Source organism: Protopterus annectens, chromosome 17.part0 (genome assembly GCF_019279795.1).
Source record: "Protopterus annectens isolate FY-2018-M chromosome 17.part0, PAN1.0, whole genome shotgun sequence".
NCBI lineage: Eukaryota > Metazoa > Chordata > Ceratodontiformes > Protopteridae > Protopterus > Protopterus annectens.
The window spans coordinates 182815488-182842863 of record NC_056751.1 but is presented as its reverse complement, the minus strand read 5'-3'; the positions used below and the strand labels follow the sequence as shown (position 1 = coordinate 182842863).

Sequence of the window (27376 nt, the reverse complement as noted above, 5' to 3'; positions counted from 1 at the left end):
CCTATCACCCATACTGTCAAACCAAGGAATGATAGGTTAGGATGAAATAGGGAGTTCTTCTGTGTGAGCATGTTCACTGTGGAAGGAGGCTTCTGTTGATGGTCTTTGGTTAGGTGGAAGAGAAGGGGGAAATACTCCTGCCTTGACCAATAAGGAGTCACCAGTAAAATCCTTGGGCTTTCCTTCTGGATCTTTAGTAAGACCTTAGGAAGCAGAAGAAGTGGTGAGAAGCCGTATAAGAACCTCCCTTTCCAAGGGAAGGAAATTGCATCTGTTTTTGAAGCTTGAGGACAATAGGTCCTTATGTAAAAGTGTGGAAGTTATTTGTTGTCAATGGAGGCAAGAATATCTGTGTCACCCCCCCTCCTGAAACATTTGTGCACTATGTCTAGAAAGATCTCTCTGTTCAGCATCCATTTGTGGGAATCTTCTCTTGATTTGCTTAGAAAGTCTGCCAGGGCATTGTCCTGCAGTAAGCTTTTACTGGGGTGATGCACTTTGTGAAGACTCTGGGGGCTGTACAGAGTCCATAAGGCAAAGCACAGAATTGAAAGTGCGATAAGCCAGTAGAAAACCTCAGAAATTTCCTGTATGCAAGGTAAACAGGAATGTGGAGGTAGGCATATTTCAGGTCCAAAGACATCAAGAAGGTCTTGAGAAAGGATGAATGGGAGAAGAGTTTGCAGGGACATCTTCAAAGATGGAACAAGGAGAATGGTGTGGGTGGACAGATCCAGAATTGACTTCCTGTCTCCTCCTTTTCTTGAAACAAGAAGAGTCTGAAATAGAACTCTTTTCCCATGTATTGCAGTGGTACGGGTTCTATTGTGCTCTGCTCTAACAATGTTTGAATGATGGGGTGGCACAAGTGTATCTGATTTTGTGCAGGAAGAGAGATGACAATGAAAGAAGGAACTTCTTTCCAGGTCATTCTGTACCTCTTCTGGGTGAGTGCAAGCACCCACTTAACCTTGATTTCAGAAAGGTTCACTAAACCCAAACATGTTGCTAATTATGGTGTATGTGTACTTGCTCCCTTTTTCTTCTGTGTTTATTTTGTTAATTTACTTAGCCTCTCTGTCATTTTACTAAAGTTGATACATACCTATATACACACCTTGAACTCATAAATCTCATCTTACTGTCCACTCAAGATCATAGTTGTATATTACATGTATGTCATGTCAATATTTATAGCAATTATGCTAACAGACACAATTATGTATACATATATGTCTACTAAAACTGACTGAAACAGCCAGATGTCAACATCACTAACATCAGCAATAAAAGATTGACAAAAAACAGCAACATACCACAAAGCATATGCCAAGAGATAACCTTGGAGCATACAAGTTAAAAACATTGATTTTTGCAGGTGACAAGCATCCCTGCACCTCCAACCCCCCTGCTAATTTTATATTCTATCTCAGAAATCATACAATACTGAGGAAAGGGCAAATCCCCAACCCCAGTAGCATAGTGATCTCATCTCACACACCTGTCGACCATCTGTTCCACCAAATTATGTTGACTAAACAGATGCTGACTTAAGTCCACACACACACATTTAAGCAATAATATGGCTGCTTTTCTCCCTAGATCCATTTTGTCAACCCAGTTAATAAACTATAATAAATAAATAAATAACATATGTATATTTAAAAGATATACTGATATTTTTAAGTAAAAAGTTTGTCTCACAATTCACACACTCTGTCATGCATATAAAAAGCACACATGACCAAGTTTCTCATTTTCTCACAAAATACATAAACAAAAAGATTATGTTACACACACACACGTGTGTGTGTGTATCTATGTGTGTGTATATGTATATATATATATATATATATATATATATATATATATATATATATATATATATAGGGTCATATATTAGCCCAGCCATGTTGTGCGGTATTCACCGCCCCTTTAATAGTTCCCTTGACCCTTGTACTAGCAGCTAGTACCCTTGGCCCCTATCTAGTAGTGCTGTTGGTGTGATCCCCGGTGTGAACTTTCTGTTACCCATCCACTCATCAAGGTTCCTCTTGAAGAGTGATAGTGAGGGGCACTGTCTTATGTAGATCGGGACCCTGTTCCATAGTAAGGGAAGTCTCTGCGAAGGGAATCTATCCTTCCAGCCTGTTCTGTTCATTGTTGTGTTGAGGTTTATATCCCTAGAGCGTGTAGCTCTAGTAGATTTGGTTTTGCTAAGATGAAGCATGTTCAACAATTCTGGGTGGGACATGGCTCTGTACGTTAGACAGAGATCGCCTCTGAGCAAGCGGTATGCAACAGAGAACAGTCTTAGCTTTTTCAATCGTGCTGCATAGGGCAACTATTTGAGGCCAGTAATCCTCTTGGTTAGGTACCTCTGTGGTCTCTCCAACTGCTGGAGATGTCTAGCCAGGTACATTCCAATTGGTGCATTGTACTCAATAATGGGTCTGATGATGGAAGAGTAGAGGGGCACCATTACATCCTTAGATCTTGATGCAAACCCTTTCGTGATCATATATATATATATATATATATATATATATATATATATATATATATATATATTATATAAACACACACACATATGCATGTACACAGTCTGACAACCAATAAGTATGCATAATTTTATAATTTTGAATGTCCATATAGTCAATAAAGAATAAGCAATTCAAATAAAAAATCACCCAACAATCCTGCTTGCTGTGTCACTTTCTTCCACACAAGTTGAAAAACTTGCATTAATACCTTTCACTTTAATTATTTAGGCATTTTCTGCAAATCACATAGACATGGCAGCAAAATGCATGTCTTACATATGGAATATGTTATGTCAGTGCATACAATGTATTAAAATTAAAAAGTTCTGGGTTAGAAAGTTGGAACAAAATATAAACTTGTGGTTACAGATTATGTTAATATACTTTATTCAACCCCTGGAGGCAGTGAGGCACCTGGTCATGCCTCCCTTTCTACATTACACCCCTAGGGGCTTATTCAAAAAAACACTAACATAACTCAAATCATAACTTACTATTTAGCAGTATTCATGTGCTTTCACTAGGCACTGAAAGCACCAACATAATTAAGAGAAATGGGACACAGCATAAAATGGTCAAAGAACAACAGGGTTGGTGTTCCTGTTTAATTACAAAAAAAGTCAAAATCCCATGTTTTACTTCATTTTTCAATCCACCTGACGAATGATAATGTTACACACCACCATATCCTCAGATCCTTAATGCTTAAATGAATAACTATAACTGAAATGAAGTACTTTGACAAATTATTATTTTCTGTGGGCTTGCACTTTCTTATGTAAGGCTCTGAAACCTTGTCTAGCTAAATCACTGACAAATGTTTCAGGGAAAGCAAGGTTGATACCACTGTGGCAAGCTTTCATGCATGTCTGGCTGTCAAAAGGTAAATATAGTTGTTGACTGTTCAGAGGGTACATATATATTATAAAGGAAATGCGAAACAGACCCCAGCACATGCAATGCACATGTTTTGTTGTTATTGTTGCTTTTATTAAACTGGGTTGGAGATCTTCATATTTACCTCCTATGATTACAGAAAGGCATCCAGTATCCACTCTCAAATACAAAAGACTCTTAAAAGGTTTTCAAATATAAAGACTGTCAGGTTACAACTGATGATTTTAGCTACTATCCAAAATGAGAAAGAAATAACAGCTTTGAGTTTCATTTGGGCTTTATTTCATTCAGTAATAAAAAATATGTCATGACTCCACAGGAAGTTCTACCATTGCTGCTAAGAAACCGTAGTTGATGACAGTGACAAAAGAAGTAGCACACAAATGCCAGGTAACTCGGTCATCAATACATCATGTAAGAGAGTCCAGCTGAGCTTGGATGGTCTCAAGCTAGGGAGAAAAATAAAAGAAACTTAAAATGAAAAATGATGAAAATGTTCACAACAAGAAACAGATACAATACTATATGCAATTATAGTTCAAAAGGCATACTACACAATACATTGAATTTATAATATGGTAATACCACATCAAAAACTTCTTTTTTACCACTGTAACCACCTCATTTTTATGATAACTGGACTGCCCAATTCAAACAAAACTAAGGCAGGACATGGCATCTTCAGAGATGTATGACACAAGTAGTTGTGAGATCTCCAGCAAAGAGAAGCTAGCATCAACAGGAAACAGGTGTAAACATTGTAGCATTGATGCGAAAAGGAAGGTAGGTAGGTAGCGTGTCACGAAGGTACCCCAAGCTCCACATCACAAAAAGAATAATACACACTTACACTGTTAAAGCAGCTGGATCTAAGAAATAAAACACTGCTATTCATCTTTGGAACACTAATCTTGAAAGTATAAGATGCATTACCTACCTTCAGGATGCTGTGGTATGGCATTAAACAGGAATTATTCTAAAATACCCTCTGCTGAACTTCAAGGAAAATAACAGATATGTTCTTACTATACTAGATTGGTTTATGAAAAGGACCCTCCTTTATCAGTCCTATGCTTTATCTTATTCTCTCCACCAATCAAAAAGTGGCATCCTTTTTCTGTGTTTCCACACCAGGAACTGATGCTCACCTAAAGTTGCATGTCATGATATTACAAGTCAAACATGTAAATGAGTACTTGCCATATGCCCACCGGTTTAGCTCAGCCATTAGCAAGCACCTTCCTACAAATGAAGAACTGTCTCCCCCTTCAACACACACTCATACACATGCACTGCTAACACATGATATAGCAGTATAAAACTGCTTGATTTAGAGGGAAATCTGGTCTTAATAGTCAGTTAGGCAACATCCAGACTGCCTACCCACAGAGCATCAAGAAGGATCTTCTTTGTAAACGAAATGATACAGTTATCATGCATCTGTTAAATGTATTACCGAGGACTGTCTTTGATGGTTAGATATGCTTAGATGAAACGTAAACAGTAAACCAAAATGGGAGATAAAAACAGAATTACTACACTGAAAACCACCAGAAAGGGAAGGATGAATCTTGGGAAAAGACTACCTAGAAGTGGCCTAGACATGAAGCCATAATCAGGACTATAACATCTTGTCAGAGGTGGTTAATGGCTCCACAGGACTTAACGGTGAAGTCTGAAAGAAGCAAAGCAAGCAAGTAATTAAATAAATTATTCCTAAAGAGGAAAGGACATGACTGTGGTGAGGGCTAGCAGAAATAACTAATAAATGTCTTACATATTTCACTCAAAAGGAACTTTCTATTGGCACTGGGAGACAAAACACCAATCTAACACACAGTAGAGCCACATTAGGAGATTACTCAACCCCCTCACAAGTGCACAAAACACTAAAGAGGGGAACACTTTACTCCCCAACTATTTTTGAATGAAAATGGTGGCAACAGAGGAAAGGTTTAGAGACAGAAATCACCTTCTCAGAAGAAATAGGAAGGAGAGAAGAATCCACCCAGCAATGAACAGTGAAGGGAGCCTTGTCTGAACCTTGGAATTTTGGAAACTCTGGAAAAAGACTGAATAACAAGGTGGGAAATTATGCATGAATGGACTCCCATCCACTAGGCCAACAGGCACAGAATTACCCTACTAAAGCTGAAATTCAAGTTCCACACTGAAGAGGATTTCCACTAGGGAGTCATAAAGCAGACCTCCCAAAAGATTCTCTGACCTGATGAAGCTAGGGTTCAAGTCTGCCTTCCACCAGGGATCAAAGGCAGAATGGTGGCCATGTGCTAAAAATGGAACTGAACCCAAACAAAGGCCTTCACAAGACTATGGGCACTTAGACAACAGTGACTGTACAAGGTACCACCTCAGCAATATCAGGAATCATATCCATTGGAACTCAAATAGAAGTCTTCCCTGTGCCTCACAGCCTTTCTCTATGGACCCCAATGGCAGGCCAGTGGAAATCAGGAGAGAGGACCTTGACCAGACAAGAAAGTGCAAAGTGTCACCTCAAAAAATGGAGACTATCCCTGCCTACCCCAGGCCGCCATACCACAGCATCCTGAAGATGATGCATCTTATACAGTTCCCAGAGCAGACCAAGTACTGTAGAAGAAAACCACACTAGCTCTTAGCCACTAAAGCAGACCAAAGGCAAAGATTAACTCCATCTCTGAATATGATACATGTACTCAACCAGAAGACAAGAACCCTAACCATTTAACACACTGAGAATAACAAAACACCACCAATCACTCATATCCCACAGGAGAAGAAACAGTACCAAAAAAAGACGAAATAGACACATTTTAGAGAAATACCTATAAAGACCCTGCAGAACATAACAAAGATGCTAAATGGATATAAGAAGTAAAAGAAACAGTAAAAAGTTCAAATATACAGGATATGAAATGGGGTGAAACAATGGCCAAAGAAATTGAAACAAAATTAAGAAAACCCCCTAAATGGAAAACTCTAGGCCCAGATGCAGTACCTAAACTCTGGCTAAAATTATTAAACAGCGTTACAGGAAGATTTAGCCTCGAGTAAGAACTGCTTATGTGAGCACCATAAACAGACACCAACATGGTTAACAGAAAGAACAGTACTCCTCCTTACGAGTGAACATGCAAGTTATCCTAAAAACTGTAGACTAGTAAATTGCCTTCCAACAATGTATAAACTATATACCAGAATTGATGCTGACAAAGTTTATAGTCATTCAGAAGAAAATCATACCAACAGAATAAAAAGGAACAAAAGAAAGTCATGTGGAACAAAGGATCATTTGTTGTGAAATAAAGATATAATAGAGAATTGTAAAAAGGAGAAGAATCTAAATATGCCATGGATAGATTACAAAAAAGCACCTGACAGCATCCCACATTCATGGGTAAAGGAGTGCTTACAGATGTAAAGATACAGCCTACATTGATCAATTACATTACAGTGGTCATGAAACAGTGGCAAACCACCTTGCAGCTAAGCCATAAAAAAGGACAAATTATTATCCCTGGGACAAAAATTAAAGGGGGAAATTCCAGGGTGACTCTGTCACCACTGTCTTTTGTCTTACCCATAACCCATTAAGCTGTCTACTTCACAGACTTGGTCATGGTTAGAATTTGGCTCTCAGACAACAAGAAAGGGTAAAGACTTCTCATCTTCTTTTTGTGGATGATTTAAAACCACACAGCTCATCAGATGAGAAGCGAAAAGCACAAGTGGAAGTGTTCAAACCTTTCTCAGAGGATATAAGAATGTCACTTGGTCTAACAGACATGGTCATGGTTACAATTTGGCTCTCAGACAACAAGAAAGGGTAAAGACTTCTCATCTTCTTTTTGCAGATGATTTAAAACTGCACAGCTCATCAGAGGAGAAGCTGAAAGCACAATTGGAAGTGGTCAAACCTTTCTCAGATGATACAAGAATGTCATTTGGTCTTGACAAATGTACAAAAGGAACATTTACAGCAGGAAAGCTGCTGTACCAAGAACATAATCTGCCTGGAACAGGAATTTGATATCAAGGAACTTGAGCAGGAGGGAGTGTATAAATATTTGTGAATTGATAAATGATCAACAATCAAACATGAACAAATGCGAACAAAACTCAGTAAGAAAATTTTAGAAGACTAAAATTAATACTAAAAACAGCCCTGACATCTTGCAACAAAGTCCAAGCTATAAACCAATTTGCTCTTCCTCTTCTAACTTACGGTTTTGGGGTGATTGACTTGTCCAAAAGGTACTGAATCAGTTGGACAAGAAAACAAGAAAAATACTAAACGCTTATCAAATGATATACAAAAATCAGTGTATAACACCAAAATTATATATTCCTTGTTCTAAAGGAGACACGGACCTCCTTGAAATCAATTGCATACATACACATCTGCAATTGTAGGACTGTATACATATCTGCTGACTGCACCAGATCCAAATATAGTAAAAGTTTTGAAACATGAAGAGAACAAACCTAAGATGACTTCCCTGCTTAGCTTAGCAGAAGTATAGTGGATATAAAAAGTTTACCACCCCTGTTAAAATGCCAGGTTTTTGTAATATAAAAAAAATGAGACCACAATAAATAATTTCAAAACTTTTCCCACCTTTAATGTGACCTATAATCTGTACAACTCAAATGAAAAACAAATCTGTTAGGGGAAAAAATAAAAATGTACAATACGCTGGTTGCATAAGTGTGCGCACCCTTAAACTAATACTTTGTTGTGTGTGCACACCCTTAAACTAATACTTTGTTGAAGCACCTTTTGATTTAATTACAGCATTCAGTCTTCTTGGGTAGGAGTCTATCAGCATGGCACATCTTGACTTGGCAATACCTGCCCACTCTTCCTTGCAAAAGTGCTCCAAATCTGTCAGATTGTGAGGGCATCTCTTGTGCACAGCCCTCATCAGGTCACCCCACAGATTTTCTATTGGATTTAGGTCTGGGCTCTGGCTGGGTCATTCCAAAACTTTAATTTTCTTCTGGTGAAGCTATTCTTTTCTTGATTTGGATGTATGCTTGGGGTCATTGCCATTTTGAAAGGTGAAATTCCTCTTCATTCAGCTTTCTAGGAGATGCTTGAAAGTTTTGGGCCAAAAGTGACTGGTATTTGGAACTGTTCATAATTCCCTCCACCTTGACTAAAGCAGCAGTTCCAGCTGAAGAAAAGCAACCCCAAAGCATGATACTGCTACCACCATGCTTCACCGTGGGGATGGTGTTCTTTTGGTGATGTGAAGTGTTGTTTTTGTGCCAAACGTACCTTTTGGAATTGTGGCCAAAAAGTTCAACCTTGGTCTCATCAGACCATAACACATTTTCCCACTTGGTTTGGGGAGACTTGATGTATTGTTTTGCAAATTTTAACTGAGCCTGGATGTTTTCCTGTATAAGAAAAGGGTTCTGTCTTGCAACCCTACCCCGCAGTCCGGACATATGGAACTTACGGGAGATTGTTGTCACATATAGTACACAACCAGTATTTGCCAGAAATTCCTGCAGCTCCTTCAGTGTTGCTGTAGGTCACTTAGTAGCCTCCCTGACCAGTTTTCATTTTGGCTTTTCATCAGTTTTGGAGGGACATCCAGTTCTTTGCTATGTCACTGTTGTCCCATTTTTTCTCCACTTTTTGATGACTGCCTTCACTGTGTTCCATGGTATATCCAATACTGTGGAAATTTTTTTGTACCCTTCTCTTGACTGATACTTTTCATCAATGAGATCCCTTTGATGCTTTGTAAGTTCTTTGCGAACCATGGCTTTTGCTGCAGCAGGCAACTGAGTAAATGTCAGGAAAATCCTACTAAGACTACTGAACTTTATTTGGGGTTAATCAGAGTCTCTTTAATTGATGGCAGGTCTGTACCCAAAAAGACTGAATGTAATTAAATCAAAAGGTGCTTCAACAAAGTATTAGCTTAAGGGTGTGCACACTTATGCAACCAGCATATTGTACGCTTTTTATTTTTTATATTGTTTCCCCTAACAGATTTGTTTTTCAATTGAATTGTACATGTTATATGTCACATTAAAGGTGAGAAAGTTTTGAAATTATTTATTGTGGTCTCATTTTTTTTATATCACAAAAAATGACATTTTAAGAGGGGTGTGTAAACTTTTTATATGCACTGCATATTGGTGTCAAACTGGAATGGAAATAAAAAAATAAGTAGACAAAATCAGGCAGCAACTGAATGTGCTAAAAAAGAAAAGAAAGAATAAAAGGAGAAAGATCAGATGAGAAGGCAAGAAATGTGGAACAGGCATAAATATAGCTGCAAGTACAATAAACTCTTAGAACAATCTCATGTCAATCGGGATCTGATGCAAGAATGATTATGGAGGGGTAAATTTAAACCGAAAGATGAACAGTTAATATTAGTGGTCCATGACAGTGGACTACATAAACACTGGTTTACAAAATCTATTGAACATGTGGGAGAAACAGACAAATGCAGGTTCTGTAAAACAGAACAGGAAAACAGTCACACATCTTATTGCTGGGTGTGATACACTAATAGTAGATGGCCTGTTTACTGAAAGGCATAATAATGTTGAAAGATTGTTGCATTGGGGATTAAGCAAACCTTACAATATTGAAGTAGATGAGAAGCATTGGAAACATTAGCCACAAAGCATTATAGAGAATGATGAAGTTAATATCACATGGAATTACCCATTGCCTATGATTCAAAAAATAGATGTGAGAAAAACAAATACAGCAATCCATGAAAAGAGAATAGAAGTGGCATTGATCACTGAAATTGCTACACCCATTGATTACAGTGTCTTACATACAGAGGGACACAAAGTCATAAAATACATTGATTTGCAGGCAGAAATGAGGACAATGTGGAAGAAAGACACCCAGAGAGTTCCAACAGTAGTAGGAGCAATGGGTCTCTCAAAAAAGAATTTACAGTCTTATTTAGATATGCTACTGATACATGTAACTCTGTGTGAACTGTAGAAAGAATCAATTCTGGGCACATTGTGGGTGCTGCATGAGCACTTTTGCCTAACATCAAGGATTGAAACAATACTGATTTCACGAACTTCAATCATACTTTGACTTAGGAATAAGGTCCATTCCTGTCATGGTATGAGAAACCCAAAAGACTTGAAGAAATTAAAATAAGAAGAGGCATATAATCTCAAAAGAATACAAAAAGAGCATCTCTTAAGGGAAACACTACACAGAACAGTTCTTAACTTGGGCTTGGACATCACCCCGTAAAAAGAAATGGAGGGCTGGCTCTCAGGCCCTAATGAAAATCTCCCCCTCTTAAAATGACAGCTTTCAAGAGTGTAAGGCCCATAAGCATACAGGGGTGCAGAAATAAAACAAAAAAGAGACTCCTGCAAAATGCAGAACCTGTAAATATACCTGTGCTTTAAAAAGGATTTTAGGAACAGCTTACTGTTGCATCAACACATGGAAGGTCCCAAAAGAACAAATTTCCTAACCAAGACTACCAACAGCCTAGTAGTGATGCAGTCAAAAGAAAGTGAGAAAAGTTTCAGTGTCTCCACTTTTCCTTCCTCACCTGCCAATGTCATTCCATGGAACCTCAGAAGGCATGACCAAACACAGCTTTAACTGAAAACCACTACCATACCTGGGGCTCAACCTCAAACTGGCTCGAATAGGTCTGAATGTTTGTGTTGGGTGTTTGTTCCCCAGCCATCTCAAGTATCATGACCAATTGCTAACAGAGGAATGTCAAGACTATACAAGAAAGGGGTCATGATATAAACTAGCCAGGTTAAGCCCATGCCCAGGTTGACAATCCTAGACAATCTTGGCATTCTGCAGAAGGTAAAACTGGCACAAGAAGCATAAATATCCCTGAAAAGATGACCACTGGGCAAGCACACAGAAAAAGCTCACAGTCAAAACATGGCTGCCCAAAGGACTGTGACTTAGAGAAACTGTGGGCTCTCCTTACAAAAAACATAGCTCTAGAATCCCAGGCAGGACAATATGCTGCTTAACAAAGATTAATGTTATGAGCTGCTAAGCTTAATCTTATAGTCTTTGGCTTGATTCACTCAGCCTCTATTTGACTATTTTGTGACTCTGAGCAAGTCACTTAACAAGACAGTGCTGCTTGCCCTCCCCTGAAAATGGGCCTCATCCCAGTTAGTTAACCTAGCTAACATAACGTATAAATAAAAACATGACAAACAAAAAATGGTAGTCCATCCAGAAAGCAACAAATAGTGGAGCCCTTCCTAACACAGCATGGCCACTCTGGCCAAGACAAGGAAGGCTCTGGAGATGGAGGGACCACAAAGTGGCAAAGTAAATTGCAAGCTCAGAAAGAACCCAGCAGAAACTCCCCTTGAGCCAGGTGCCACAGCATCCTAGATCATCTCCTCACTCTGTCAATAGGTGCGAGAAAGGGATCCAAAGATCCTAAAAGGGAAAGGAGAGTATTCCAGCAAAGGACCTGACAAGACACTATACCTCAGTCTAATGAAAGAAGGAAAAAGGGATTCCTTTCCTCTCCCAAGAGGAGCAGCATCAGCCTCTGTTACGCCAGTCAAGAATGGACCTACTTCAACATCTCCATTCCGAGAAGCTAAAGAGGGAACAAAGAAAAGAAAGGCAAAGTAGAGTAGCAGATATCAATGGAAGCTATCTCTGATGTGGAAAGAGACAGCTCCTTCAAAGGAAAGTAACCCTGCTCAAAAAGCCAGAGAGACCCAAAATAAACCAGATGCAAAGAGAGTCTTGCACACTCCCACCCACTCATTTAAGCAGGACGTAAAGGCAAGACTCATATGGTTAAGGAAGAATTTGGAAAGACTAAGTGGGCTAAAAGCTGTAATCTGAGGTTCAATGTACACATATGCAAGATACTGAAGACTAATACAAGGCTGCACCTGGGCCATATCAATCCTGGTGTTAGGCATCAGCTGGAGGCAGTGAAACTTACAGAAAAGGGTCAGTAACAGAATTTGAAAGTTTTGATTGCATCAAGACTGGACAACCAGGAGAAGAGTGAGAGATCAGTAGCAGCAGCCAACAGAATACTTAGTGTATCATCATAAGTATAGACTCCAGAAGCAAAGAGGAAATATTTCTGCTATACAGGGCTCTAGTCAAGTCCCACCTTAAGTAATGTCTGCAGTTCTGATGGTTGTATTAGGAGATGGATAGCAGAGTGCTTGAAGAAGTCCAGAAGGAAGCCACCAGCAATGTGTGGGATGGGGTAAAAGGATATTACCACGGAGGAGAGGAGACAAAGGTTTTCTCATCTGAAACTATAAGAGACAGGAAGGCATGACATATATCCAAAATATCACATAAATGTATCTTCTTCAGTAGCAGGGATGGGTGGCGGAGAAGGAAAAGTCAGCAAAATGTAAGAACCCACTACTCTTTGGATCTGCAAAAATACTTCCTTGTGGACAGCACTGTGTACCTATGGATGGGACTGTCAGAGCAGGTGGTAGAGAGACACAGAATTCACAGATGTGTTCAAGAGGGCATAGGACTGTGAAGCAGTGGTGAGGGGAAAGACAGAAGTTCAGGGGAAGATAAACAGTGAAGGCACTTAAAGGTATACAAGATAGGCTCAGTGTATTCTGCTGCTAATTAAATGTAATATGTGTATAAAATGGGTAACAACACCTTTCATGAAATGCATATTACCTATTGTTCAATGCAAATATACACAGCTGAATGACATAGATTCAAGATATTCACTGACCAAGTACCAAAAGAACAACTCATACTTTTTGAGTGCCTAAATCAGTGAGGAAGACAGTCACAAGGAAGGCAAGTTACATTAGAAAATGGAGCAGAGGGCAATAATATTGCCATCCCATACATCATCAGCCAAGGAGACACATTCCAGTAGTGACTGCTGTGGCTATTTATCAGCATCAGACATGATGTTACTTTTTAGAAGGTAAACAGAGACGGACTTTGCACCATCATCACAATTCAGTATAGTTGGCATCCCCAGCAGCTTAACCACTACAAATGCAGCACTCAAGCAGCTTAACCACTACAAATGCAGCACTAAATGAGTGACATTGGGACAGCAATATGGTCAGAGCATGTCAGCTCAACCACTTAGTCAAACAGTTTAATACAAACTGCAATGTACTGTTGTGTAAAGCACTGAATGCAATAGACATTCAAGAGGCTAGTGTAAGAGTACATAATAACTGGCTTTACCCACTTTTCCGTGCCAGCATTTTCATCTGTTCTGCACTTATTCCCTGTGGGGACCAACACTGGTCTCAAACATACATTTGATGAATTTTGGTTAGTTTGCAAGGCACTCTTATTTAGCTGGTGTTGTTAAAAGCCTCTGTTTGTTCTTTAAGCACTTAGTGTCTGCAGTAACCATCTTTGTGCAATAATATAATAATTCAAACAGAACACTCTAAATAAAACTTGTTACCAAAACTATAAGATCCTTAAGGTGGGGGAATGGTAGCCCTCTGTTACACTGATTGCTTCTTGAAGATCTGATGTTATGGTAAGTACCTTGTACCAGAAGCATAGCTAGGTCAGGGCAAAGGGGACAAGGTGTCATGGGGCATGATCAGCTAGCAGTTAAGTTCATTACTGGCATCCAGAAACTGTATTTGTGGTCAGGGTTGAAACACTTTAGCACTCTGTGAATGGTACTACAAAAGCAGCAAGCCTCTTGTCACAACTGCAGCAAGCAGTTTGCTACAATTTAAAAAGAAGATATTTTGGACATATGTCATGCCTTCCTGTCTCTTATAGTTTCAGATGAGAAAAACCTCTGTCTCCTCTCCTCCCTGGTAATATCCTTTTACCCCATCCCACGCATTCCTGGTGGCTTCCTTCTGGACTTCTTCAAGGCACCCTGCTATCCATCTCCTAATACAACCATCAGAACTACAGATTAGTTCTCCTCAAAGAGGAGATTAGAGAGCTGCACAGGGCACCATAACACCTAGCTATGTCTCTGCCTTACACAACTCTACTATCTTAATGAAGGAGGGTCATTGTAGCAGTAAACAAAAACAAGTTTTGAAAAAATGCAGTAATCGTTCAGTTGTACAAAGTGAATAATTACATGATCTCCTGAAGCATAGCCATGGAAAATCCTGTCCTAGCCTGGGATTGTGCTTTTAACTCATAATGTCTGGTAAATGTGTGAACTGCAGCACATGCAGCAGCTTCCAGAGCAAAACATTTCGAAAGAAAGCAGACAAGGTTGCTCTTCCCCTAAAAGAATCTGTTCTGTGTCTTGTAAAGACTGACTGTATTTGTCACAGCAAAAGATAATGCAGAAAGTCAGCCATTTAGATGGAGTTTTCTTACTGATGGGTTACAAATTGTTAATCCTTTTTTTTCCTGAACTTAGAGGTGTCCTCCTGGAATGGTACCTAAACTATCTATGCACATCTAGGGCATGATAAAGGTGTTTTCTTTCATTTCTTTGTTGATAAAACATTAGAAAGGATCTCTGATGGATGAATTAGCCATATATGACTGAAATAAATTATTTCAGCAGTCTAAATGTCTCGGTATAGGACAATTCAAAGGGTTCAAGCCATGTGAAGTAATCTAGCTGGCAAATGTTTTTCATTTCTGAAGGTAGGATTTTTTTCTTCCTTCAGGATGGTCAATATCAGGAGAATAAATCAATTTAAGAAAGTGCAGTTGTGTCTCACTTGCCATAATTGTAGATGTTCAAAGTTGCAGTACTGATTCTTGGGTTTTCTTCCCATGCCGAAGCCAGCAACCGGATTGATTTCCAGAGTCTTTTCATCATTCCTAGCCAACAGACGTCTGATGGCCAATGTCCACATATCAGGGTATAAGAGGGGTGTCCGTCGGCTCCATCTTCAGGTCTTTCAAGGTACTGAACAGTAGTCTGATGTCTGAGAACAGCACGACCCTTCCAGATGTCAAAGTTTTAGTTAGGGATAGGAGAAGATTCTAACCATATGACAGCAATAAAAGTAAGGGATGATGGAGGTCAAGAACTACCCATGTGAAAACTGTTCCCCCAGGTATGGGGGAGAGGCCAGGAAATATGTAGGAGGGTGCCAGTCTGTAGTGCAACTCTGATCTATTCGAAAATCTGCAATATGGTATGTGTGATACAACTCTACTATGTTCTTCACAGTCAATGTTGCAGTACTGATTCATGGAAGGACTCTCAAAGCTACAAGTTGGAGGGCAGGCTGTCTGATAACCCCTTAAAAAGCAGGTTCTGTAGCATAACAGCAGCAAAACCTGCCCTAGCCCTGGAGGTACTGGTTAAATGGTAATGTTTACTAAAGGTGTGGACAGATGTCCATATGCAGCTTCCAGGATGGTCTTTGTAGAGACACCTTTAAGGGAGACAGTCATGGTTACATTGTGTCTGGTGAAGTGGGCTCTAACAAGGATTGGTAATGGCTTACTATGATGGGCACAGCAGAACGTGAAACAGTTGGCTATCTATTTAGAGATAGTCTGTTGGGGATGGATCTTCTCTGTTTGGGAACTTAGTCCTGTCCAAGTAACACCTGACCTCCATCCAGGGAATGTAGGATTTGCTTGGCTTTATTCTGTGGATTAGGAAAGAACACAAGCAAATGACTAGTTTGATTCAAGGAGCGTTCTGACACTACTTTGGGCATAAAGGACGGATTAGTTCTTAGGGTTACCTTGTCCTTATGGGACACAGTGAAGTGATCTTTTGCACATCAAGACTGAAGTGTTGGCTATCAGTAGGATGGTTTTCCAAGTGAGCATATTTAGAAGAGCAGACGCTGTTGGCTTAAAAGGTGGTAATGTAAGTTTTTCCTAATACTTTACATCTCAGGTAGTAACAGGGCTTCTTTGGGGGGGGGCTTAGATTATGGCCATATTTAGGAATTGTTTCAGGAGGAAGTGAGAATAGATAGAGGGGGAGCAAGTACAGGGGTTCTTATGGGGGGGGAGGGCTTAGATTATGGCCATATTTAGGAATTGTTTCAGGAGGAAGTGAGAACAGATAGAGGGGGGGAGCAAGTAAGACAAAGATGGCTTAAGCATCTACCTTAATACTGGAATAAGAAAGGCCCTACAGAAGCAATCCCAAAAGATATTCCAGCAATAAATTTCTGCCCACATCAGGAAGACTAATATGTTTGTTCTTGCACCAAAAAGAAAACTTTTTTCATTTATATAAGTATGTTTTTTCTGGTATTTGGTCTTCTTGCCTCTCTCAGGATTGATAGCACTTCTGTACAGTAGCTTGCATTATTTGGGTTCAGAAACCAAGCTGTTAGTCTGTGGTCAGGTGAGAATGAATGGCAGACCCCTTTAGCTGGATGAGTAGCTCTATCACTTATGGAAGACTGTAATACCTCCCTTGCTGAGAGTCAAGATGAAGGAGGGTCAATGCTGTCTTGCTCAGAAGGGAGCTATGAGTATCATGCTTGGCCTTGTCTGACCTCACATTTATCAGAACCCTGGAAATCAGGGGAATCAGTGGAAAGCATAAAGAAAGAGGCCACCCCATTTGAAAGAGAGGGCATTTGCTCTCCATGTCTCTGTCCACTGAGTTCAGGAGCAGAACCTTTGTAGTCATCTGTTCCAATGAATGGCAAAAAGGTGTATACTGGGGTGTTCCCACTGATGGGTGAGGTCCAAGATCATCTCCCTTTTTAGTATCCATTCATTAGAGCTCAGAAAGACCTTGCTTAAAGAATCTGCTAAGGTGTTGCTCTGGCATAGGATCTAAGTTTGGTCTCCATGTGCCTTCTTTTCTTGGGACTAGGAAGATCCTGGAGTAGAAACAAATTGCTTCCTTCCTAGCAGGGACTAGCTGAATGTATCCTTACCAGAAGAGCTCTTCAAGATGGGGCAAGGAGATCCTCTTATTCTTTTGGTGGCTCTGGCATCTCTAAGAAGGGTGGAGGGCCTTACTTTGAACTGAATGAAGTAGATCTTTTATATGATGTTTAGGACCAACTAATCTAAGGTGATGAGTTTCCACTGGGGTGGAAAGGAAGAATGTCCTCCTGCTAGAGGGATAGGAAGGGGAGCTGTGCATAGTCACAGCTGTTCTCTGAGGGGTCAGAGTCTTTGGACCCACCAGGTCAAGGGAATTGTTCAAGTTACTATCTTCTAGACTGTCTTGGTCTCTTTGTTCGAGGGGGGGGGGGGGCTCTCTTTATCTTCTTTCGCAAACAGAGGCCAAAGTTTATAAGGGTAATTTCTATTATATCTAGGGGTGAAAGACACAATTCTTTCACAGTTTTTAACTGTGTCCCTTTTTTTGTCCAACTTCTTAAAAACACTCCCTGCAGGAGGCCCAAAAAGATTTCTTTATACAATGAGGCACCCAGTGGTTTGGCTTTTACTTGGCCAGAAAGTGGCTGGGCCCTCAGCCAGGTATGTCTATGAACAGTAGCACCTGTGCACCCCAATCACATTTTAGAGAATGTGTGGAAATCTGCAGTGGTGCTCTAGCTGACTCCTGTATGTCCCTTCATAAAAGCCTCGTCTGTCATGCCCTCTGCCTTAGTTATGACTTGTTCCTATATGGACTCTTGAGTACTTTAACATGTAAAACTGGGAATTGATGGCCTTCATAGACAGGGTAGCAGATATACAAGTCTTTTTTTCCAAATCTGTCTAGCAATCTACCTTCCCTATCATTAGGTAGGGAATTTTTAGCAGCAGGCTTAGGAATACCCTTAGTGGCTTCAGTTGACACTAGGGAGGGATCAGCTTGTGGGTTCACGTAGATGTGCCTATGATTGTCAAGCATTCTATAAAAATTATCAGGTTTCCTTGAGGCAAGTGGCAGAGAGAATGGGTGCAGAGAGATGTCTCCAAAGACATCATATAGTACCACATGGACTGTAAGAACAGCTAGTGGACTGGGAGATGGCAAATTTAAAAGCTGCCTGTAATGGGTTTGGTTCTGAGAGAATTCCTTGCTCTCCCAATGAAAGGCCTTCATCTTTTGCAAGATATCCCCAAAGGATAAATCTTCTGGGGGAGAAGTAGAAGAGAGGGTATCATCTGAGTCAGAATCAAGGTTGTACTGAGGGGAGTGGTGTTCAGAGTAAGATAATTTTTCCTCATCCTCAGATCCTGAAGAAACAGATTCTTCCTGAAAAGAAACATCCCTTCTTCTTTTAATGGGATAAGGTTCAGTAGTAGTCTGTAGTGCATGGCTGGTCTCCCTAGATTTCATACAGGCTATGAGTTCCTGGGCAATTTTAAGAAGGTCCTTTGTTTTGACCTAGGTTGTAGTGGCTGATCACTAGAAAGTAGGCTGAGGTAAGCTGATTGTTCTTTAGTTTAAGTGGCTACTTAGAAAGAGAGGACTTGGTTTGCAGTTGGGTGACTGGTCCAGATTATTGGTGTGTTTTCTTGTAAAATAACTGTGGAAGATTAACTATCTCCGTTAGTAACCAACACTTAGACATCAGAAGCTGAGGGCTGGTGAGCGACTTCAGACCCAACAGACGTTCATGTTGGAAAAAGCAAAATCAATTGTCCTGTTGCATGGTGGTATCCTGAGGGGAAATCAGAGGGCTCTGTTCATGAAGTCATCGGATGAGGGGACTGCAAAAGTGCCTCACCAGAATCATTGGTCGACTTGGATGCAAATGCAGAATGATCGCTATCGTCCATTCAATCCTTTTCCTTAGTCTTTTTGTCTTTGCATTTCTTTGGCAAATTAGTGGTTAAAGCCAAGGAAAGAGAAGTAGAAGAAAGAACCAGGTCCAAGGACCCCATGTGGACTTCGTGGACTTCAGCCCAGTGCTTACGGGTCTTAACTCAAAAGCCAGCACAATCATAACAACTGAAAACATTGTGCTGAGGCCCCAAACAAAACAGACAAAAAGAAAGTCTTTATGTGGGATTTGTTTCCCATACTTCAACAGTTATTACCTTTTCTGAGCATTAGTCAGAAGAAAAAATTCCCCATCGGGATACTTATCTGAAAACCAGTTATAAGAAACTCTAGAGCAAAACGAGGGAGCTGGTTGACTGTAAGCATCTGATAAATGCAGCAGCACATCAGACTGCATGGCTAGAAAGAACTACAGATGGCAGCAATAGACATCCCTCTTAAATCCCGAAATCTAGATGTCAGCCATCAGACTTCCGTCGGCTAGAGATGACAAAACGATTCTGGAAATTGGGCCAGTCATGGGCTTCTGCATGGTAGGAAGATCCAAGAATCAGTACTACAATATTGACTATGAAGAACATCTATAATTCTATTTTCTAAGATGACAGGCTCAAAGTCTTGACATTGGGAAGTTACACCTTGTCTTGTTGTGTCAATAAAGATGTTTGGAAGGGCAAGGATCACGGAATAAGAGTGGCAGTGTTCATTAAAAGTGAAACTATGTCTGTCTTCCAGGAAACAGACATAAAGATGAGAATAGCCTTGTCTTGTACTGCTTTCAGCCGAACTCTGAATTAGAGGAAATGGATGAAAAATATACAGCAAGGCCTAGAGAAATCATTTTGTTTTCCAAACTGCCTTGTGAAGAATGAGGCAGCAAAAGTTTATAACCAGAATATTAAGCTTTTTTGGAAAAAGATCCACTATTTGAAAAACCAACATGTGCACAATGTCCTGAAAACTCCCCAAATCTAATGCTCATTCATAGATCAAAGCTATATTTTTGCTTAAGACTTCTACTACTGTACTGCTTACACCTAAAGGTTATGCAGTAAAACTAAAGGCTGCTCTAAATCCAAATAGTTTCTTTGCTGAGCTGGCCAGCTCTTTCTCTGATTTGTTTGTTTATGTAATACATTAGTGTAGGGTTTATTTATTTATTTTATTTTACATTTGTTAACCAAGAGATTCTGAGTGGATACATGTCCATTTTCAGCGGAGGCACGGGGAGAAAAGCTCCACAGGTAAATAACAAACAAGTAAGAAATGTATATATAACAATCAAATTTTCATAGGAAAAAAAAACATTTTCAGTTTTGAAGAAAAAAATGTTTATATAACATGCAAATATTCATAGGAAAACAAATTACTCTACAAGATTGTATAGGTTTACAGCTGAGTAGTACAATCATCCTTGATATTGGCAGACACAGGACTGAAATAATTTGTCCTGCAAATATGTGAGAGCCTGTATACTGCTTAGTTTGCTTCTTGTTAATGTGGATATCTTTCTTGTTGAGACTAGCTGGACTGGTGTGGTAGGTTATTGAAATAGGTCCCCAATTACAATCTGGTAAGTCTGTTGTTAGATTATGTATTCTGGTTGGAGGAAGTAAGATTAGAGTTTGTAACTACAATAGGTTCAAAGGTTATATAGGTTCCTCAGTTATATAGGTTCATCAGCGTATACCAGGCTAATGACCACTGGGACCAGTATAAGCCTAGCTAAACATCCCAACTGTATCCAGAAAGTTTAAGTGACTTAGCGGTAGATTATATTATGCCAGACAGGACTCAAACTCACACTCCCTGGCTTAAAAGGCCAATGCCTTATCCATTACGCCACTGGGCCAGGGCTTGACAGCAACAAGATTATATCACCACAGATAGCACTCAAACCCACAGTTCATGGCTTAGGAGGCCAACGCCTTAGCCATTTGTTTTTTTGTATTATTTTTAATAATTGTAAAATTATTGTTCTTAATATGTTTAGTAATATTTTGGAGCTTTTTCCCTGGGCATCCACTGAAAATGGGCTTCTACCCAGTCAGACTTTCCCAGTGATCAAATGCCAATAATTAAATAAATAAATACATTAGGCCACTGGAGCTTAAAAATGCTTTTTTGGGTTTTGAACTCACAATCACTCAACTTTAGAATACTGCTATATTGATTAACCTGCTGAATTACTCGACAATACATAGGGCAAAGGAAATGGTCATGCTAGGCTCAAGCTGTTGGGTTAGAGGGGGGGGGTGCAATCAACCATAAGAAGTTGCAGGTGATACTGCGGTTTCTTCAATGAAAGTATTTAGCAAGTTAATGTGTGACTAACTGTAGCAGGAGGCTTGCATAAGCTCTTTGCTACAGCTGAGATAGGAAGTCCATTCTTTCTTTTTGTTCATTTTTTCTACTACAGTTCTGAGATTGTAAGTATATTTTTTCTTTCTTTTTGGTCTTAAGTTTGGAATAAGAGGGGTACCAGATAACCTGGCTATGACACATTCCTATGGCCAGGTTTTTTACATCTACCTACCATAAGAAATCTCTTTATACATACTGCCGAATGGTAATCAAGGGCAATGTGGAAATTGACAGGGGGCACTTCAGTGCTGACTTGGACCAAGTTAAGGAGTGAAGTTTTGCTGATCATGCAAGTACCTACAACATGGATGGAGGGAGTTGTAGTGACAATACTGAAGGAAGGTAGGGACCCTCAGCAAGTGAGAGAGTTCTTCTAAGCCGATTACATATTAAACCATTACTATAAAACATTTAAGTCATCACTGGCTAATTGTTTAAATGCATACATACTGCTACTTGTACATAATAATTAGTATGGATTATATAGGATAGGAGGACATTTGATAATCTGATAAGAACTCTTCTAATAATACATGAAGCTAACTGGGGTTGGGGGTGTCCTCAGTGATGACTGTAAACTTAGATGCAGAAAAAGCGTTTGACCATGTTGCATGGTCATATCTTTTTGCAATGCTGAAGAAGATTGGCTTTCATTTTTAATGGTTAACTCTGCTAGCCACAATTTACTAAGATTCTGTAGAAAAGTTCAAGATAGCGGCTATGTTGTCGGATAAATTCCCCAATTACCAGGGGGAATGAGGCAGGGTTGTCGTCTACCAACTCTTTTATTCGCTATTTACTTGGAACCACTCATGGCAGATATCAGAATGTTGAAGATAAGAGGCTTCAGGTAGGCTCCACAAGAACTGAAACCGACTTATGCAGTTAATAAAATTTTAACATTAGCCAAGCCGAATATGGACTTGGATTCCTTATTCGCCAGATTAAAAAGATTTATGTGATCTCTGGCTACAGGATAAACAAAAAAAAGACAAAAGTTTTTTTCTATTAAAATTAGGAAAAGAGAAGTGATGCATAAGAAATATCCACTTGGACAGTGACAGGATAGAATAAAATAGTTAGGGGATTTGGTTGAAAAGCACAAATAAGGACTCAGAAAAGAAGTCAAATATACAAGTTCTCAACCGTTTAATGAAGAGCCTATGGAAATGGAAAAGTATGAATTTGGAACTTGATCACAGAATTACAACCACATTTAGAAACTTTTTAAAAGGGAGAAATTGGACTACAGGCTCAAAACATACTGCTGATAGCACTAGGACCCGAAAAAAAAGGACAAACAGCTTGTAGATGGAGGGGGGGGGGGCTGGCTAAAGTACTGTGAACTAATGTTGGGGAAATACAGTATCCTGAACTGGGAAGTTACTAGAGCATTACATGATTACCCCAAAGTGAGGAGAGTTGTATTTATTACCGAATGCAGAATTGTTAAAATCTAGTTGGGTCTCAGAAGAAAGAAAGGTTTGTCCAGAAGTTATTCAATGGATAGCTGATGTGACACATATAATACTGTAGTCAAAGAAGTAGACTTCATATCAGTATTCAAAGTGACAGGAGGAAAATCGGGTGGGGATTGATGAGCTGAAATGCGGATGGGAAATGTTTTTACACATGGAAATCACAATAGAACATTGGGAAGAGATTTGCATACTCCCAGAGAACGTACTACACAAGTAAATTTCAGATTTTCACATGGAAGTTACTACACATTTATACCCCATCCAAATTAGTAAAGATTTTCCTTGCAGGGTTTTGAAATTGCTGGAGATGTTATAAAGAGGGATGGGGTAAGGAGCTGCATATTTTCTGAATGTGCAAAAGGCTAAAGGATTTTAGATTAACATTGGAAGGCATGTGGGGGAGATACTGGAAAGACAGAGAGACAGACATGAAGGAAAAATATTTTTTTTGCTGGGCCTTTGGGGTTTATTAAAATTGCCAAAGTGCTGGAAATCATAGCTTTGGCAGTAAATAAGACAATTACTAAGAAATGGAACAACCTGCTTAGCCCCATGAAAGAAGAGGTAAATAAGGAGTAGCAGGAAAGACAAATAAATTGGGAGAAAGCAAACATTTATCAATAGATGGTTGCCCTGGTAGACAATTACTAAGAAATGGAAATACCTACTTATTACCATGAAGGAAGAGATAATCAAAATAGTACAACAAATCAGAAGGGATGAGAAATGAGAAATAATTAGTGGTAAGTATTGTTTTTCACAAATGCCTGCCCTGGATAGACTATTTGATTAGGAATGGATAGGACTGGGAGCATTTTCTCCCCAGGCCTCCTCTAAAAAGGGGCTTTTAGCCTGGATGGACTTTCCCAGTCAATATAGACAAGAAATAAAATGTACACAGTCGGGAAACTTTCTTCTCTATGGACAGCATGTAATAAAACTGTAAGCTGTCACTAGGAATGGTTAAACTACGCTAAACTACTTTTTACTATTAGAAAGTCTTCCTTTTATTTATTTATTTTTTTGTGCTTCACTTTTTGTTATTGTGCTAGGAAATCTTAATAAGGTTGTGGAGTATTAAAAAAAAACAGATTTCCTGTATTCTTGGAGATAGTGAAGACCCTGAAGCAAAATCATAGGATGACTTTTTCAAGAATCTGCTTTTGTGGCTTTTCTGGGAAGAAGGAACTTGATTTTCTTATTGTGTGGGTTTATATTCTCCATGAGAAGAGACAGTCTGAAATCACTGGTAGCATTTTTGTATTGTGCGTTTTTTTATCAGCTTGACTGACATTATAAGCCAGCAGTGATGTATATGAAAGGAGACCTATATATTATTTTTAATGTTTCCATTAAATTAATTAATTAATTAATTAATTAATTAATTAATTAATTAATCAAACAAACCCATTAGTTACAAACCTCTTTTCAGGGCTGACCAGAGTAGTGACTCAGCTCATAATTATACAGCAGGGAAATAGACACTTATGGAATCAAAAACTGTGATAGCAGGATAAAGCTGTTCACAGCTTAATCCTCGTGCCATCTACCGAGTCCTTTTCTTGAGAAAACCTGTCTAAATTGAAAACCTGCAGAAAACAGTCCAAGAGCAAGTTAAAAAACCTTGTTGTTCTTGATAAGGGCACAGGCCTTTAATGTGCTGCTACTTGGGAACAGGGCCTTATTTAGGCTTCCCATGCAGGAAAGCCTTGCATTTCTGGAACTGGTGGAAAACATTGTACTAGCTTTGATAATGATGAGGCTAGATACTGCACTGTGAATACATTTTGTAATTAGACCAAGTCATATTTCTGCTCCCTAAACTCAGATATTGAAGATGTGACTTCACAAATTAAGAGTTATAGATCAAAGAAGGCTAAAATGGGTATAACAGCTACACATTTATGGAAAATCATGAGGCACAGCAAATTACAAGCTTAAAATAGCACCATAAAAAAACCTGAATACATTGGCTGAAAATGCATTGTGTTCACCTCTCATTCTAGTATTGTTGTGTTGAGGTAAAAAATCAGAACACAGAACTCAAAGCAACAACACATCATGAACCTCTATTTGCCTTTTCTTGGCCAACATTTCAACATCACCTAACCACTATGGATATCTACAGATGCTGCACAAAGGAGGACAAACCTCACTCGACAATGTCAAAAGCTTACTTGTAATGAAAAAAGGGAATATTGGAGGGCCTTAGCATCACTTAAGTAGTTTCCATTGCTATCCATTTTACTGGGCAGTCTAGTGGAGCTGATCATCACGGAAACAGAGATGAAGTTGATTTCCATGTTTGCTGACTACCTGGTTCCTTTCAGCCTAAGGTTTCTTCCAGTTAGATCACTCAGTACTGAGCTGCTACACTACTTGGTCTTAAAGAACTTTTCCAATGTTTAGAGATGACAGAGGATGAAGGAAAACAAGAAGGAAGGAAGAAGCTCAAGAGTTACTGGATCAGGTGCATCACAACTGCATTTGCATATTCACTTAGTACTATAGTGGGTATTTACAGCTTTTTTAAAACGATCATATGGCCAAATTCTTAACAGAGTGTGGCAAGTCTGTTACACAGCTTAGATATATATAACATTAGAAAACAAAGAAACACCACAGTGATTATTTTTTTCAGCACTTTTTCACCTAAAATGTCTGTTAATCATCAGCATTCTCCTCTTTAATCAGCCTCTCTCTTCCCCACCACTTCGACAAGGGCAGACCAGAGTAGTCATAATTTAGAAAGTCATCAGAGGTGGTTTTAGATGGAGTTTTTACGTCGGGGAATTTTGTCCTTAAGACACTGCCTAAAAAGGCACTATAGGGGTGGCAAAAGCCTTAGCCAGTAGCCAAAATCCAAGGGATGACAGATGAAGACAATGTCTGTCAATCATGTCATCTCAGGTTGACAGATACTGGATCCCCTTAGAATGACACCAGCAACTAAGCCGATTATTGAAGTCAATTATTTTCTGTTTGTACTGAGGCATCATCCTAGGTGAAGTTAAAATGCTAGGGACCTACCTGTTTGAGACACAAAGTCCGAGAGCTCAGTCATGTCTCTCTTCAGAGTCCAGACAGGTACGTCCGAAGTTGTTCGCACCAAGATGGACTATGACAGTCATAATAGTACCTGTTGTTGACAGACTTGAGTGCATGTGTGACATGGCAGATCCTGGTACATGACAGACAGCTGACTGTGACCTTTTCCTTATCCAGCCTGATGAAAGGGACATCTGTGTATCTCATGATGGAATCATTTAGGAAGGAATTAAAGGGTAAAATCAAAGTAATTTTCAACTCACTCAACCCAAAGGAGAAAAAAAAAATCAAAGTTAAGACTATGCCAGCTTTCTGAATATTAGAGGTCTTAGCACTTTGAGCTACTGAGGGAGAATGACCTGAAGGCATTTACTCAAAACAAGAATACACTAAACAGAGCTACAAAAAGTATTAGCAGCACAAAGACATTAGGAAGCATTCTTTCTGACAGCAGACCATTAGTACGCAACATATCACACAGAAAGGTTATCAAACCCAGCATTGCTTGGTCTGTTAAAAAGGTTAAGACAAATCTTTCAAGCAGCATTACTGCTATCAATACATAGAATAAACCAAATGTGTTTCAGCTTTTAAGCTTGGATATAAGCCAATACTTGACATGAAGACAGTCATGCAGCAGAACGTGATTAGTTCCCTCTCCCCATGACTAAACCATGTTGCTATGATACGTTTCTTAAAAAAATGCTGGTTATGTATTCAAAATGTAATTTTTCTTTACTGTGCAAAAGAACAGAATTATACCTTAATGAATACACTTCTTAAGGTTTATATCACTTAAGCACCTCAAAACATATATGCTAACCTTGTTGTAAAATGCAAAGAGCTCTTCATGACTGAATTCAATGAACAGTTTTTCCACACCCTAAGGGGAGAAAAAACATTTGTGTTAGTATAAACAGAAGAATGTTCTTCTACAGAGTCACTACCTAATATTTCATTATGCTGTACAAGTAATGTAGCAGTTTATTATGCATGGTGCTTCACACAAGTGAAAACAGTCTGAGTGAAACCATCTGTACTGGCAGACTCCAACAAATTTTTAAGCTTAATAAATTTTAGACAGATCAATATATGTGAGAAAAACAGATTCAGATTTTAAGTGGCACAGGATGGCATACAGAATGTTTCAGAGCTAGCAATTATCAGTCTTACACAGTTGCATATTTTTTTCACACACCCTCATTGCATGACGCATCACGCTGCAATTCTGCTCTGCATTTTTAATGTAAGACTGCATGTATCAAATATACAAAAAACAAACTCAGAATAAACCCCCACCACTCTACAGATAATGACTGTACTCATAGTACAACTTACTGACATCAGTGGATGAGAAGCTAAAATGTGCATTTTATTGCACTAATGTAAAGTTTTA

The 27376-nt window shown here is 39.2% G+C and overlaps 1 long non-coding RNA gene across 1 annotated transcript; it reads right to left on the bottom strand.

The window, feature by feature from the left end:
* Window positions 1-3699: 3699 nt before the first annotated feature.
* On the bottom strand, window positions 3700-27089 carry LOC122791717. Its single transcript, XR_006363191.1, has 2 exons — window positions 26804-27089; window positions 3700-3889 (listed from the first exon to the last, which is right to left on the bottom strand). It is a non-coding gene; the product is annotated as an uncharacterized LOC122791717 (long non-coding RNA).
* Window positions 27090-27376: the final 287 nt, after the last annotated feature.